Source organism: Lissotriton vulgaris, chromosome 10 (assembly GCF_964263255.1).
Source record: "Lissotriton vulgaris chromosome 10, aLisVul1.2, whole genome shotgun sequence".
In the NCBI taxonomy this organism is placed as follows: domain Eukaryota; kingdom Metazoa; phylum Chordata; class Amphibia; order Caudata; family Salamandridae; genus Lissotriton; species Lissotriton vulgaris.
This window is the reverse complement of record NC_141698.1, coordinates 975,449,485-975,467,359: the sequence shown is the minus strand read 5'-3', so window position 1 is coordinate 975,467,359 and position 17,875 is coordinate 975,449,485.

Below are 17,875 nucleotides of genomic sequence, written 5' to 3'. Positions count from 1 at the left end.
ACTAAGGAAGGCGCGACTCCCAAGAGCAGGGACAAGGACACTACAAAGGCAAAGACACCTCAAAAGAGCAGGGACACTCCCAAGGACAAGGACAATACTAAGGAAGGGGCGACTCCCAAGAGCAGGGACAAGGAAAATACAAAGGCAAAGCCACCTCAAAAGAGCAGGGACACTCCCAAGGACAAGACACTACTAAGGAAGGGGCGACTCCCAAGAGCAGGGACACTCCCAGGGACAGGCACACTACAGAGGAAGGGGCATCTCCCAAGAGCAGGGACAAGGACGCTTCTAGAGACAGGTACACTACAAAGGACAGGTCTGCAGCCAGGGACAGGGCACCGTCCAGGGAACAGGGAAAGTCCAGAGACAAGACTTCTCCTACGGCCAAGGCACATCCAAGGGACAAGGCTTCTCCCACAGACACTAGCTCCATCAAGGACAGGCATACATCACCCCTGGCTGCACTGAGGCGGATGTTGTCGAAGGAACGGAAAACAGATGTCTCCGCAGTGGAGTTCCCCCATACCTGCACTCCCATCCAGGCCCGTCAGAAGCAGAGGAAGGAGTACCCTGTTGTTGCATCCCCCATTACACATGATGCAGAGGCCAGAAGGCAGGCACAAAGCAAACGACATGCAGGGTCCAGCACGTCCCCAGGGAGCAGACCCCCAGCAGCAGATGCTCCACCTTTGGTGGGTGATATTTCATTTAAGTCCGCACCACTTGCCAGTCCTGTCATGTCCAGGGTGCCCTCACATATCCCTAAGAAACGTAGACACACACCATTGACACCTGACCACCCCGATGTCGCTCCAGTACAGCTATCCGCAGCTCCCAGAGCCACCCTGCCTCCTGGCCCATACAGCCCTGTGGCTAATCATTTCGGTATTCCCAGTGGCGCATCAGAGGTTCACTTTCAGTTGTCAGATAGTGGCACCGTGTCTGTTGTTTGCTGTCATGCATCATGTTGTAAAAACAACAAGTGATGGACCGAATGTGGATCAATGTCACACATTCCCCCAGTCAAAAGATCTGGGCCCAAATCCATCGTTTTTTTGCACTCCACACCACCCTGGGTTAGACAATGGCGATATGCAAATCAGCTCTGACCCTGTTGCCCCATGGGAACAGTCCAGTCCGAACTACAAAAGCCATGTCCTTCCCAGAACGGAATCAAGCATCCGAGGACTGGACCGGTTTCGAGGTAACACCTCTCATCAGCCCGGCTAGCTTGACTCCAAGTGGTGTGGAGTGCCTGGGACCCACGTCTGGGCATCCCCAGCGCACTTAGGGCGGCAATTGCAAAAACAACAAGTGATGGACCGAATGTGGATCAATGTCACACATTCCCCCAGTCAAGTGGAGTGCAAAAAAACGATGGATTTGGGCCCAGATCTTTGGACTGGGTTGAGTGTGTGACATTGATCCACATTCGGTCCATCACCTGTTGTGTTTGCATATTCCGCCCTAAGTGCGCTGGGGATGCCCAGACGTGGGTCCCAGGCACTCCACACCACTGGAGTCAAGCTAGCCGGGCTGATGAGAGGTGTTACCTCGAAACCGGTCCGGTCCTCGGATGCTTGATTCCGTTCTGGGAAGGACATGGTTTTGTAGTTCAGACTGGACTGTTCCCATGGGGCACAGGGTCAGAGCTGATTTGCATATTGCCATTGTCTAACCCAGGGTGGTGTGGAGTGCAAAAAAACGATGGATTTGGGCCCAGATCTTTGGACTGGGTTGAGTGTGTGACATTGATCCACATTTGGTCCATCACCTGTTGTGTTTGCATATTCCGCCCTAAGTGCGCTGGGGATGCCCAGACGTGGGTCCCAGGCACTCCACACCACTGGAGTCAAGCTAGCCGGGCTGATGAGAGGTGTTACCTCGAAACCGGTCCGGTCCTCGGATGCTTGATTCCGTTCTGGGAAGGACATGGCTTTTGTAGTTCAGACTGGACTGTTCCCATGGGGCACAGGGTCAGAGCTGATTTGCATATTGCCATTGTCTAACCCAGGGTGGTGTGGAGTGCAAAAAAACGATGGATTTGGGCCCAGATCTTTGGACTGGGTTGAGTGTGTGACATTGATCCACATTCGGTCCATCACCTGTTGTGTTTGCATATTCCGCCCTAAGTGCGCTGGGGATGCCCAGACGTGGGTCCCAGACACTCCACACCACTGGAGTCAAGCTAGCCGGGCTGATGAGAGGTGTTACCTCGAAACCGGTCCGGTCCTCCAATGCTTGATTCCGTTCTGGGAAGGACATGGCTTTTGTAGTTCAGACTGGACTGTTCCCATGGGGCACAGGGTCAGAGCTGATTTGCATATTGCCATTGTCTAACCCAGGGTGGTGTGGAGTGCAAAAAAACTATGGATTTGGGCCCAGATCTTTGGACTGGGTTGAGTGTGTGACATTGATCCACATTCGGTCCATCACCTGTTGTGTTTGCATATTCCGCCCTAAGTGCGCTGGGGATGCCCAGACGTGGGTCCCAGGCACTCCACACCACTGGAGTCAAGCTAGCCGGGCTGATGAGAGGTGTTACCTCGAAACCGGTCCTGTCCTCGGATGCTTGATTCCGTTCTGGGAAGGACATGGCTTTTGTAGTTCAGACTGGACTGTTCCCGTGGGGCACAGGGTCAGAGCTGATTTGCATATTGCCATTGTCTAACCCAGGGTGGTGTGGAGTGCAAAAAAACGATGGATTTGGGCCCAGATCTTTGGACTGGGTTGAGTGTGTGACATTGATCCACATTCGGTCCATCACCTGTTGTGTTTGCATGCATCATGTTGTGGCACTGTCTCAGTTGTGCCCTCTCCTGTTTCTGGTGCTGGCAGTGTGTCTGGGTCTATGGCTCATGTGTCAGTCACTAGAGCTGTGGCTGTGTCTCACACTCCTATTTCTGGTGCTGGCAGTGTGTCTGGAATGATGACTCATGTGTCAGTCACTAGAGCTGTGGCTGTGTCTCACACTCCTGTTTCTGGTGCTGGCAGTGTGTCTGGGTCGATGACTCATGTATCAGTCACTAGAGCTGTGGCTGTGTCTCACACTCCTGTTTCGGGTGCTGGCAGTGTGTCTGAATCGAGGGCTCATGTGTCAGTCACTACATCTGTGGCTGTGTGTTACACTCCTGTTTCTGGTGCTGGCAGTGTGCCTGGGTCTATGGCTCATGTGTCAGTCACTAGAGCTGTGGCTGTGTCTCACACTCCTGGTTCTGGTTCTGGCAGTCTGTCTGGGTTGATGGCTCATGTGTCAGTCACTAGAGCTGTGGCTGTGTCTCACACTCCTATTTCTGGTGCTGGCAGTGTGTCTGGATCGATGGCTCATGTGTCAGTCACTAGAGCTGTGGCTGTGTCTCACACTCCAGTTTCTGGTGCTAGCAGTGTGTCAGAGGCAAGTAGTTCAGGCAGTCCACCAGCTTCCGTGATGTGAGGTGTATTTCCCTTCACTCACATGTCATTTGACTTGGTGTGTAGATTGTCCATTGTAACCAGCCTTGCAATGTTGTTGTCCTTGGGACGGGTACCTTGAGCCACGTACTTGCGCTGCCTCTGATGTTCCTCTTCTGTGCAATGGACTGTTGATGCACTTAGCCCCTCTCATGTGCTGCCTCTGATGTACCTGCTATGTTGGCCACAATGCCCTGTTGCTGTTCTGATACTGCATTCTGCCCTCTCATGTGCTGCCTCTGATGTACCTGCTATGTTGGCCACAATGCCCTGTTGCTGTTCTGATACTGCATTCTGCCCTCTCATATGCTGCCTCTGATGTACCTGTTCTGTGCAATGGACTGTTGATGCACCTAGCCCCTCTCATGTGCTGCCTCTGATTTACCTGTTCTGTGCAATGGACTGTTGATGCACCTGGCCCCTCTCATGTGCTGCCTCTGATGTACCTGTTCTGTGCCACGGACTGTTGATGCACTTATCCCCTCTCAAGTGCTGCCTCTGATGTACCTGCTATGTTGGCCACAATGCCCTGTTGCTGTTCTGATACTGCATTCTGCCCTCTCATGTGCTGCCTCTGATGTTCCTGTTCTGTGCAATGGACTGTTGATGCACTTAGCCCCTCTCATGTGCTGCCTCTGATGTACCTGCTGTGTTTGGCCACAATGCCCTGTTGCTGTTCCGATACTGCATTCTGCCCTCTCATGTGCTGCCTCTGATGTACCTGCTGTGTTGGCCACAATGTCCTGTTGCTGTTCTGATACTGCATTGTGCTCTCTCATATGCTGCCTCTGATGTACCTGTTCTGTGCAATGGACTGTTGATGCACCTGGCCCCTCTCATGTGCTGCCTCTGATGTACCTGTTCTGTGCAATGGACTGTTGATGCACCTGGCCCCTCTCATGTGCTGCCTCTGATGTACCTGTTCTTTGACACTGACTGTTGATGCACTTATCCCCTCTCAAGTGCTGCCTCTGATGTACCTGCTGTGTTGGCCACAATGCCCTGTTGCTGTTCCGATACTGCATTCTGCCCTCTCATGTGCTGCCTCTGATGTTCCTGTTCTGTGCAATGGACTGTTGATGCACTTAGCCCCTCTCATGTGCTGCCTCTGATGTACCTGCTGTGTTGGCCACAATGCCCTGTTGCTGTTCCGATACTGCATTCTGCCCTCTCATGTGCTGCCTCTGATGTACCTGCTGTGTTGGCCACAATGTCCTGTTGCTGTTCTGATACTGCATTCTGCTCTCTCATGTGCTGCCTCTGATGTACCTGTTCTGTGCAATGGACTGTTGATGCACCTGGCCCCTCTCATGTGCTGCCTCTGATTTACCTGTTCTGTGCAATGGACTGTTGATGCACCTAGCCCCTCTCATGTGCTGCCTCTGATGTACCTGTTCTGTGCAATGGACTGTTGATGCACTTAGCCCCACTCATGTTCTGCCTCTGATGTACCTGTTCTGTGCAATGGACTGTTGATGTACCTGGCCCTCTCATGTGCTGCCTCTGATGTACCTGTTCTGTGCAATGGACTGTTGATGCACCTTGCCCCTCTCATGTGCTGCCTCTGATGTACCTGTTCTGTGCAATGGACTGTTGATGCACTTAGCCCCTCTCATGTGCTGCCTCTGATGTACCTGTTCTGTGCAATGGACTGTTGATGCACTTAGCCCCTCTCATGTGCTGCCTCTGATGTACCTGTTCTATGCAATGGACTGTTGATGCACTTAGCCCCTCTCATGTGCTGCCTCTGATGTACCTGCTGTGTTGGCCAAAATGCCCTGTTGCTCTTCCGATACTGCATTCTGCCCTCTCATGTGCTGCCTCTGATGGACCTGCTGTGTTGGCCACAATGCCCTGTTGCTGTTCCGATACTGCATTCTGCCCTCTCATGTGCTGCCTCTGATGTACCTGATGTGTTGGCCACAATGTCCTGTTGCTGTTCTGATACTGCATTCTGCTCTCTCATGTGCTGCCTCTGATGTACCTGTTCTGTGCAATGGACTGTTGATGCACCTGGCCCCTCTCATGTGCTGCCTCTGATGTACCTGTTCTGTGCAATGGACTGTTGATGCACCTGGCCCCTCTCATGTGCTGCCTCTGATGTACCTGTTCTGTGCCACGGACTGTTGATGCACGTATCCCCTCTCAAGTGCTGCCTCTGATGTACCTGCTGTGTTGGCCACAATGCCCTGTTGCTGTTCCGATACTGCATTCTGCCCTCTCATGTGCTGCCTCTGATGTTCCTGTTCTGTGCAATGGACTGTTGATGCACTTAGCCCCTCTCATGTGCTGCCTCTGATGTACCTGCTGTGTTGGCCACAATGCCCTGTTGCTGTTCCGATACTGCATTCTACCCTCTCATGTGCTGCCTCTGATGTACCTGCTGTGTTGGCCACAATGTCCTGTTGCTGTTCTGATACTGCATTCTGCTCTCTCATGTGCTGCCTCTGATGTACCTGTTCTGTGCAATGGACTGTTGATGCACCTGGCCCCTCTCATGTGCTGCCTCTGATTTACCTGTTCTGTGCAATGGACTGTTGATGCACCTAGCCCCTCTCATGTGCTGCCTCTGATGTACCTGTTCTGTGCAATGGACTGTTGATGCACTTAGCCCCACTCATGTTCTGCCTCTGATGTACCTGTTCTGTGCAATGGACTGTTGATGTACCTGGCCCTCTCATGTGCTGCCTCTGATGTACCTGTTCTGTGCAATGGACTGTTGATGCACCTTGCCCCTCTCATGTGCTGCCTCTGATGTACCTGTTCTGTGCAATGGACTGTTGATGCACTTAGCCCCTCTCATGTGCTGCCTCTGATGTACCTGTTCTGTGCAATGGACTGTTGATGCACTTAGCCCCTCTCATGTGCTGCCTCTGATGTACCTGTTCTATGCAATGGACTGTTGATGCACTTAGCCCCTCTCATGTGCTGCCTCTGATGTACCTGCTGTGTTGGCCAAAATGCCCTGTTGCTGTTCCGATACTGCATTCTGCCCTCTCATGTGCTGCCTCTGATGGACCTGCTGTGTTGGCCACAATGCCCTGTTGCTGTTCCGATACTGCATTCTGCCCTCTCATGTGCTGCCTCTGATGTACCTGATGTGTTGGCCACAATGTCCTGTTGCTGTTCTGATACTGCATTCTGCTCTCTCATGTGCTGCCTCTGATGTACCTGTTCTGTGCAATGGACTGTTGATGCACCTGGCCCCTCTCATGTGCTGCCTCTGATGTACCTGTTCTGTGCAATGGACTGTTGATGCACCTGGCCCCTCTCATGTGCTGCCTCTGATGTACCTGTTCTGTGCCACGGACTGTTGATGCACGTATCCCCTCTCAAGTGCTGCCTCTGATGTACCTGCTGTGTTGGCCACAATGCCCTGTTGCTGTTCCGATACTGCATTCTGCCCTCTCATGTGCTGCCTCTGATGTTCCTGTTCTGTGCAATGGACTGTTGATGCACTTAGCCCCTCTCATGTGCTGCCTCTGATGTACCTGCTGTGTTGGCCACAATGCCCTGTTGCTGTTCCGATACTGCATTCTACCCTCTCATGTGCTGCCTCTGATGTACCTGCTGTGTTGGCCACAATGTCCTGTTGCTGTTCTGATACTGCATTCTGCTCTCTCATGTGCTGCCTCTGATGTACCTGTTCTGTGCAATGGACTGTTGATGCACCTGGCCCCTCTCATGTGCGGCCTCTGATTTACCTGTTCTGTGCAATGGACTGTTGATGCACCTAGCCCCTCTCATGTGCTGCCTCTGATGTACCTGTTCTGTGCAATGGACTGTTGATGCACTTAGCCCCACTCAAGTTCTGCCTCTGATGTACCTGTTCTGTGCAATGGACTGTTGATGCACTTAGCCCCTCTCATGTGCTGCCTCTGATGTACCTGTTCTGTGCAATGGACTGTTGATGCACTTAGCCCCTCTCATGTGCTGCCTCTGATGTACCTGTTCTGTGCAATGGACTGTTGATGCACTTAGCCCCTCTCATGTGCTGCCTCTGATGTACCTGCTGTGTTGGCCAAAATGCCCTGTTGCTGTTCCGATACTGCATTCTGCCCTCTCATGTGCTGCCTCTGATGGACCTGCTGTGTTGGCCACAATGTCCTGTTGCTGTTCTGATACTGCATTCTGCTCTCTCATGTGCTGCCTCTGATGTACCTGTTCTGTGCAATGGACTGTTGATGCACCTGGCCCCTCTCATGTGCTGCCTCTGATGTACCTGTTCTGTGCAATGGACTGTTGATGCACCTTGCCCCTCTCATGTGCTGCCTCTGATGTACCTGTTCTGTGCAATGGACTGTTGATGCACTTAGCCCCTCTCATGTGCTGCCTCTGATGTACCTGTTCTGTGCAATGGACTGTTGATGCACTTAGCCCCTCTCATGTGCTGCCTCTGATGTACCTGCTGTGTTGGCCAAAATGCCCTGTTGCTGTTCCGATACTCCATTCTGCCCTCTCATGTGCTGCCTCTGATGGACCTGCTGTGTTGGCCACAATGCCCTGTTGCTGTTCCGATACTGCATTCTGCCCTCTCATGTGCTGCCTCTGATGTACCTGCTGTGTTGGCCACAATGTCCTGTTGCTGTTCTGATACTGCATTCTGCTCTCTCATGTGCTGCCTCTGATGTACCTGTTCTGTGCAATGGACTGTTGATGCACCTGGCCCCTCTCATGTGCTGCCTCTGATGTACCTGTTCTGTGCAATGGACTGTTGATGCACCTGGCCCCTCTCATGTGCTGCCTCTGATGTACCTGTTCTGTGCCACGGACTGTTGATGCACTTATCCCCTCTCAAGTGCTGCCTCTGATGTACCTGCTGTGTTGGCCACAATGCCCTGTTGCTGTTCCGATACTCCATTCTGCCCTCTCATGTGCTGCCTCTGATGGACCTGCTGTGTTGGCCACAATGCCCTGTTGCTGTTCCGATACTCCATTCTGCCCTCTCATGTGCTGCCTCTGATGGACCTGCTGTGTTGGCCACAATGCCCTGTTGCTGTTCCGATACTGCATTCTGCCCTCTCATGTGCTGCCTCTGATGTACCTGCTGTGTTGGCCACAATGTCCTGTTGCTGTTCTGATACTGCATTCTGCTCTCTCATGTGCTGCCTCTGATGTACCTGTTCTGTGCAATGGACTGTTGATGCACCTGGCCCCTCTCATGTGCTGCCTCTGATGTACCTGTTCTGTGCAATGGACTGTTGATGCACCTGGCCCCTCTCATGTGCTGCCTGTGATGTACCTGTTCTGTGCAATGGACTGTTGATGCACTTATCCCCTCTCAAGTGCTGCCTCTGATGTACCTGCTGTGTTGGCCACAATGCCCTGTTGCTGTTCCGATACTGCATTCTGCCCTCTCATGTGCTGCCTCTGATGTTCCTGTTCTGTGCAATGGACTGTTGATGCACTTAGCCCCTCTCATGTGCTGCCTCTGATGTACCTGCTGTGTTGGCCACAATGCCCTGTTGCTGTTCCGATACTGCATTCTACCCTCTCATGTGCTGCCTCTGATGTACCTGCTGTGTTGGCCACAATGTCTTGTTGCTGTTCTGATACTGCATTCTGCTCTCTCATGTGCTGCCTCTGATGTACCTGTTCTGTGCAATGGACTGTTGATGCACCTGGCCCCTCTCATGTGCGGCCTCTGATTTACCTGTTCTGTGCAATGGACTGTTGATGCACCTAGCCCCTCTCATGTGCTGCCTCTGATGTACCTGTTCTGTGCAATGGACTGTTGATGCACTTAGCCCCACTCATGTTCTGCCTCTGATGTACCTGTTCTGTGCAATGGACTGTTGATGTACCTGGCCCTCTCATGTGCTGCCTCTGATGTACCTGTTCTGTGCAATGGACTGTTGATGCACCTGGCCCCTCTCATGTGCTGCCTCTGATGTACCTGTTCTGTGCAATGGACTGTTGATGCACTTAGCCCCTCTCATGTGCTGCCTCTGATGTACCTGTTCTGTGCAATGGACTGTTGATGCACTTAGCCCCTCTCATGTGCTGCCTCTGATGTACCTGTTCTGTGCAATGGACTGTTGATGCACTTAGCCCCTCTCATGTGCTGCCTCTGATGTACCTGCTGTGTTGGCCAAGATGCCCTGTTGCTGTTCCGATACTGCATTCTGCCCTCTCATGTGCTGCCTCTGATGTACCTGCTGTGTTGGCCACAATGCCCTGTTGCTGTTCCGATACTGCATTCTGCCCTCTCATGTGCTGCCTCTGATGTACCTGCTGTGTTGGCCAAAATGCCCTGTTGCTGTTCCGATACTGCATTCTGCCCTCTCATGTGCTGCCTCTGATGGACCTGCTGTGTTGGCCACAATGTCCTGTTGCTGTTCTGATACTGCATTCTGCTCTCTCATGTGCTGCCTCTGATGTACCTGTTCTGTGCAATGGACTGTTGATGCACCTGGCCCCTCTCATGTGCTGCCTCTGATGTACCTGTTCTGTGCAATGGACTGTTGATGCACCTTGCCCCTCTCATGTGCTGCCTCTGATGTACCTGTTCTGTGCAATGGACTGTTGATGCACTTAGCCCCTCTCATGTGCTGCCTCTGATGTACCTGTTCTGTGCAATGGACTGTTGATGCACTTAGCCCCTCTCATGTGCTGCCTCTGATGTACCTGCTGTGTTGGCCAAAATGCCCTGTTGCTGTTCCGATACTCCATTCTGCCCTCTCATGTGCTGCCTCTGATGGACCTGCTGTGTTGGCCACAATGCCCTGTTGCTGTTCCGATACTGCATTCTGCCCTCTCATGTGCTGCCTCTGATGTACCTGCTGTGTTGGCCACAATGTCCTGTTGCTGTTCTGATACTGCATTCTGCTCTCTCATGTGCTGCCTCTGATGTACCTGTTCTGTGCAATGGACTGTTGATGCACCTGGCCCCTCTCATGTGCTGCCTCTGATGTACCTGTTCTGTGCAATGGACTGTTGATGCACCTGGCCCCTCTCATGTGCTGCCTCTGATGTACCTGTTCTGTGCCACGGACTGTTGATGCACTTATCCCCTCTCAAGTGCTGCCTCTGATGTACCTGCTGTGTTGGCCACAATGCCCTGTTGCTGTTCCGATACTCCATTCTGCCCTCTCATGTGCTGCCTCTGATGGACCTGCTGTGTTGGCCACAATGCCCTGTTGCTGTTCCGATACTCCATTCTGCCCTCTCATGTGCTGCCTCTGATGGACCTGCTGTGTTGGCCACAATGCCCTGTTGCTGTTCCGATACTGCATTCTGCCCTCTCATGTGCTGCCTCTGATGTACCTGCTGTGTTGGCCACAATGTCCTGTTGCTGTTCTGATACTGCATTCTGCTCTCTCATGTGCTGCCTCTGATGTACCTGTTCTGTGCAATGGACTGTTGATGCACCTGGCCCCTCTCATGTGCTGCCTCTGATGTACCTGTTCTGTGCAATGGACTGTTGATGCACCTGGCCCCTCTCATGTGCTGCCTGTGATGTACCTGTTCTGTGCAATGGACTGTTGATGCACTTATCCCCTCTCAAGTGCTGCCTCTGATGTACCTGCTGTGTTGGCCACAATGCCCTGTTGCTGTTCCGATACTGCATTCTGCCCTCTCATGTGCTGCCTCTGATGTTCCTGTTCTGTGCAATGGACTGTTGATGCACTTAGCCCCTCTCATGTGCTGCCTCTGATGTACCTGCTGTGTTGGCCACAATGCCCTGTTGCTGTTCCGATACTGCATTCTACCCTCTCATGTGCTGCCTCTGATGTACCTGCTGTGTTGGCCACAATGTCTTGTTGCTGTTCTGATACTGCATTCTGCTCTCTCATGTGCTGCCTCTGATGTACCTGTTCTGTGCAATGGACTGTTGATGCACCTGGCCCCTCTCATGTGCGGCCTCTGATTTACCTGTTCTGTGCAATTGACTGTTGATGCACCTAGCCCCTCTCATGTGCTGCCTCTGATGTACCTGTTCTGTGCAATGGACTGTTGATGCACTTAGCCCCACTCATGTTCTGCCTCTGATGTACCTGTTCTGTGCAATGGACTGTTGATGTACCTGGCCCTCTCATGTGCTGCCTCTGATGTACCTGTTCTGTGCAATGGACTGTTGATGCACCTGGCCCCTCTCATGTGCTGCCTCTGATGTACCTGTTCTGTGCAATGGACTGTTGATGCACTTAGCCCCTCTCATGTGCTGCCTCTGATGTACCTGTTCTGTGCAATGGACTGTTGATGCACTTAGCCCCTCTCATGTGCTGCCTCTGATGTACCTGTTCTGTGCAATGGACTGTTGATGCACTTAGCCCCTCTCATGTGCTGCCTCTGATGTACCTGCTGTGTTGGCCAAGATGCCCTGTTGCTGTTCCGATACTGCATTCTGCCCTCTCATGTGCTGCCTCTGATGTACCTGCTGTGTTGGCCACAATGCCCTGTTGCTGTTCCGATACTGCATTCTGCCCTCTCATGTGCTGCCTCTGATGTACCTGCTGTGTTGGCCACAATGTCCTGTTGCCGTTCTGATACTGCATTCTGCTCTCTCATGTGCTGCCTCTGATGTACCTGTTCTGTGCAATGGACTGTTGATGCACCTGGCCCCTCTCATGTGCTGCCTCTGATTTACCTGTTCTGTGCAATGGACTGTTGATGCACCTAGCCCCTCTCATGTGCTGCCTCTGATGTACCTGTTCTGTGCAATGGACTGTTGATGCACTTAGCCCCACTCATGTTCTGCCTCTGATGTACCTGTTCTGTGCAATGGACTGTTGATGTACCTGGCCCTCTCATGTGCTGCCTCTGATGTACCTGTTCTGTGCAATGGACTGTTGATGCACCTGGCCCCTCTCATGTGCTGCCTCTGATGTACCTGTTCTGTGCAATGGACTGTTGATGCACTTAGCCCCTCTCATGTGCTGCCTCTGATGTACCTGTTCTGTGCAATGGACTGTTGATGCACTTAGCCCCTCTCATGTGCTGCGTCTGATGTACCTGTTCTGCGCAATGGACTGTTGATGCACTTAGCCCCTCTCATGTGCTGCCTCTGAGGTACCTGCTGTGTTGGCCAAAATGCCCTGTTGCTGTTCCGATACTGCATTCTGCCCTCTCATGTGCTGCCTCTGATGTACCTGCTGTGTTGGCCACAATGCCCTGTTGCTGTTCCGATACTGCATTCTGCCCTCTCATGTGCTGCCTCTGATGTACCTGCTGTGTTGGCCACAATGTCCTGTTGCTGTTCTGATACTGCATTCTGCTCCCTCATGTGCTGCCTCTGATGTACCTGTTCTGTGCAATGGACTGTTGATGCACCTGGCCCCTCTCACGTGCTGCCTCTGATGTACCTGTTCTGTGCAATGGACTGTTGATGCACCTGGCCCCTCTCATGTGCTGCCTCTGATGTACCTGTTCTGTGCCACGGACTGTTGATGCACTTATCCCCTCTCAAGTGCTGCCTCTGATGTACCTGCTGTGTTGGCCACAATGCCCTGTTGCTGTTCCGATACTGCATTCTGCCCTCTCATGTGCTGCCTCTGATGTTCCTGTTCTGTGCAATGGACTGTTGATGCACTTAGCCCCTCTCATGTGCTGCCTCTGCCGTACCTGTTCTGTGCAATGGACTGTTGATGCACTTAGCCCCTCTCATGTGCTGCCTCTGATGTACCTGTTGTGTTGGCCACAATGCCCTGTTGCTGTTCTGATACTGCATTCCGCCCTCTCATGTGCTGCCTCTGATGTACCTGTTCTGTGCAATGGACTGTTGATGCACCTGGCCCCTCTTATGTGCTGCCTCTGATGTACCTGTTCTGTGCAATGGACTGTTGATGCACCTGGCCCCTCTCATGTGCTGCCTCTGATGTACCTGTTCTGTGCCACGGACTGTTGATGCACTTATCCCCTCTCAAGTGCTGCCTCTGATGTACCTGCTATGTTGGCCACAATGCCCTGTTGCTGTTCTGATACTGCATTCTGCCCTCTCATGTGCTGCCTCTGATGTACCTGTTCTGTTCAATGGACTGTTGATGCACTTACCCCTTCTCATGTGCTTGCTCTGATGTACCTGCTGTGTTGGCCACAATGCCATGTTGCTGTTCTGATACTGCATTCTGCCCTCTCATGTGCTGCCTCTGATGTACCTGTTCTGTGCAATGGACTGTTGATGCACCTGGCCCCTCTCATGTGCTGCCTCTGATGTACCTGTTCTGTGCAATGGACTGTTGATGCACCTGGCCCCTCTCATGTGCTGCCTCTGATGTACCTGTTCTGTGCAAAGGACTGTTGATGCACTTAGCCCCTCTCATGTGCTGCCTCTGATGTACCTGTTCTGTGCAATGGACTGTTGATGCACTTAGCCCCTCTCATGTGCTGCCTCTGATGTACCTGCTGTGTTGGCCACAATGCCCTGTTGCTGTTTTGATACTGCATTCTGCCCTCTCATGTGCTGCCTCTGATGTACCTGTTCTGTGCAATGGACTGTTGATGCACTTAGCCCCTCTCATGTGCTGCCTCTGATGTACCTTCTATGTTGGCCACAATGCCCTGTTCCTGTTCTGATACTGCATTTTGCCCTCTCATGTGCTGCCTCTGATGTACCTGCTGTGTTGGCCACAATGTCCTGTTGCTGTTCTGATACTGCATTCTGCCCTTTCATGTGCTGCCTCTGATGTACCTGTTCTGTGCAATGGACTGTTGATGCACCTGGCCCCTCTCATGTGCTGCCTCTGATGTACCTGTTCTGTGCAATGGACTGTTGATGCACCTGGCCCCTCTCATGTGCTGCCTCTGATGTACCTGTTCTGTGCAATGGACTGTTGATGCACCTGGCCCCTCTCATGTCCTGCCTCTGATGTACCTGTTCTGTGCAATGGACTGTTGATGCACCTGGCCCCTCTCATGTGCTGCCTCTGATGTACCTGTTCTGTGCAATGGACTGTTGATGCACTTAGCCCCTCTCATGTGCTGCCTCTGATGTACCTAATATGTTGGCCACAATGCCCTGTTGCTGTTCTGCCACTACATTCTGCCCTCTCATGTGCTGCCTCTGATGTACCTGTCTGTTGTACCCAGTGCCCATGCTCTTGCATGCTCAGAGATTGTACCCTGATTATGTTTAATAAAGCAAGCCAATCATGTGTAGTGGTTTGTCATTGTCATTCCGGCTTGTGTACTTCAATTGTGGATATCTTTTTGCGATCTAATGTGGTTTCTCAAACATGACACTCCCCCTCCCAACGTCACGGCCCTGGCAGGTACTCCCCTTCCGACAGCAAATGGTGTGTTGCGTACCTGCGTCGTCTTCGATGATGGTCCATGACTTGCAGGTGGTGGAGCGCGAAGAGTATCAGAAATGCGTGTAGCGCTGGGTCCATGACGGCGAGCAACTTGTGGTGGGTATCTCTGCAATGTGTGGTTTTTTCGCTGTGGGGAATCCGCCGTGTTCAGGCAGGCTGTTTTTCCGCAGCGGTTTTATGTGTGTTTTCTGCCATCGTGATTTAAGGGACAGTCGGTGACATCAGTCCGTACGGCGGTGTCTCTGGATTGGTTACGTCCGCCGCGGGGTCGGGTGTAGTTCGGCGGCGGTGCGTGCTCTTCCGTCGCGTACGGACTTTTGACAGTGTTTACAATCCTAATATGGCGGACGGAGTGACTGCGGCAGGCAGACACGGAAAAGGCATTTTCCGCCTACTCCATGACGGCAGTCGCACTTCCGTCCGCCATCCTAATGAGCCCCTTAATGTTTTAAAGGAGGGACAATGATTTATCCAGCTGAAGCTCGGAAAACGAAGAAGAGGTGGAGAATTCAAAATATGACATTTGCTATTGAAACTATTATAAAAAGTCAACTCATCCTCAGATATGTTAGAAAAAGCCTGTTGGATCAGAGAAATTCTCCCATGGAAGAATTGAGCAATCCGGTTTGTCCATTTCTCTGTGCAAGGCCCTACCTTGGAACAGGCTGTCAATGATATAAAAGATTTGGCTATCTTAAAAATGTCACTTCTCTTGTTTTGGGCAGTAGAATTCTTAGATTGAAAAAAGTTGATTTTAGCTTTTTTTACAAGTGTATGATAAACGTTTAGGCTATCTTTATATCTCAGGAGATACTGAACCAGGGAGCTGAGTAATCTGATCTCTTAGACTAGACTTAGACTTTCTGCCTATGCCCACACTGTGCCTGCTATAATAAAGTGACAGAGGTGTTAGTTAGTGAATCTCGAAGGTGTAGTTGTAACTACACCACAGAGAATAGCGCCCCATAGCTGCCAAGGTTTCAGATTGTTGACTATATTTTAGTGACACCGCTGTCAGGGGATTTACTCAATGTGGCAGGATATCGCAAGGACGGGCTTCTGGTGGGGTCAGTTTTGCCAGTCACTGTCTTTTTAAGAACAGATTCACAATTGCCTTATTAACCTTCCTGCTTTCTCAAATTTGCTTGGAAATGCACCATTTGTCCACAATTTTTTCATAAATTTCTCGGGGGGGGGGGGGACAACCCCCCGAGCCCCTCTTAGGTGGTTCGGGCTAGCTCGCTACCTTCCCACATGTTACCGTGTCCCTCCAAAAAAAGTTGCCAAAAAGGTGTGTCACCAACAGGAAAAGTTTGGAAAGCTGTGTCTTAGAGGAACGGGTAACGACTGGGGCAGCAGCCTTGATGTTGGTATGAAGCCACAAATCAATTCGGAGGGCTTCCAGATCCGCAGAGCTTGACAGCATCAGAGAGGAGCGATTTAAAGCCTCTGCTATCTTTGGGACAGATATTTTGTGGAATGCCCTAAAGTTCGAGGCTGTTTGCCTAGCGGACTCTGAAGGGGCAGTGTCAGAATCTGGGATATCAAACTATAACAAGAAATGGTCAGACCAGATGATAGGAAGTGGCATACCGACCATTAAAGCAAAGTTATTAAAAATCTGGGCCAGAGTATGACCCTTCTCATGAGCGGCCGAAGAGATGGATGAAATCATCTGAAAAGTATGCAACGTCTCTACCAAGAGGGTAGCCTAAGCACCATTATTGTTATCCTTGTGAATGTTAAAATTACCCAAAATAAGGCAATTGTTATATTTTGAGGTTAAGGAGGAGATGGCAGCTTTAAGGGAAGTAATAAAATTGCCGATAGCACCTAGAGGTCTATAAATTAGAAACCCAGCAATGCTCTGATGAGGGCAAATACTACAGCAAAAGCCTAAAAACTCTGTGCACTCGATGAATTGACGAGAGCAGTCGAAATCCTGATTATAGATTATTGCCACACCCCCCTCCCTTCCCGCTGGATCTATCCTTCCTAAGAATATTGTAACCCATAGGGATAGCCATAGAAATAGTGGAGTTCGAGGCATCTGACATCCATGTCTCAGTGGGGAATAAAAAATACGGTTGATCATCCAAAAGTAGGTCATAGATGTGTGCAGCATGTTTTTGCATGGCGCAGCCATTTACCATAGCTGCCTTAATGCCCTGGGTTACCAGGGTATTATGGCCTTTATTTTCAGCAGGGAGGTCTCAGGGATGGGTGTTCTGGCCACAGAAAAAGACCATCTGCAGTTGTTGCAGTGGAAGTCTTTCGCTGAACTCAGGTCGGCGGCACTTCACTGACATGGAGACGATTGCCTGAACCTAAGCAGCGAGTCCCTGTTGTAGCATAATAGAGTAGACTTACCTACAGGCAGTTGGGCATAAGGGTCAGCACCAGACGCCTCTGGGACGCTAATGGGCACAGACAGGCTGCGTGCGTCAGGTAGCATCTGCTTTTATAGGCAGACTAGACCACTAATGCCGTGAGGAGAGCGGAAACAACAGGGCGGAAGTGAGGAGCCCAAAGAAGAAATCGATCAGCCCACCGCACAATCAGCTTCAATCAGCCGCAGCGGACCAGGACTGCTAAATGTACAAAGTAGCAAGTGTCAGTGCAAGTAAGTGAGTAGGGATAAGCAGCAAAGTAGAGAAACAGGAGATTAAGCTTTAAACATATTCATGCGCTAAAATAAGTATTTTAAAAACAGTAAAGCCAGATAAAAGTGCTCCGGTCCTCCCGCTATCATCAGCGCGCGTCAGGTAGCATTTGCTTTTATAGGCAGACTAGACTACTAACTCTGTGAGGAGAGTGGAAACAGCAAGACGGACGGCAGGAGCCCAAAGAAGAAATGGATCAGCCCTCCGCACAAACAGCGTCAATCAGCCACGGCAGACCAGGACTGCTAAAAGTACAAAGCAGAAAGTGCCATTGCAAGTAAGTGAGTAGGGATTAGCAGCAAAGTAGAGAAACAGGAGATTAAACTTTAAAAATATTCATGGGCTAAAATAAGTATTTTAAAAACAGTAAAATCAGATAAAAGCGCTCTGGTCCTACCGCTATTGTCTGGCATTGCCGATAACTCAGAACTCTAGGCTCCAGAAGCCCTTGCTCCCAGGAGGGAGGGAGGGCCACCAAAAGTGCCTTCTGTTCACTGCGGCGCAGGACTC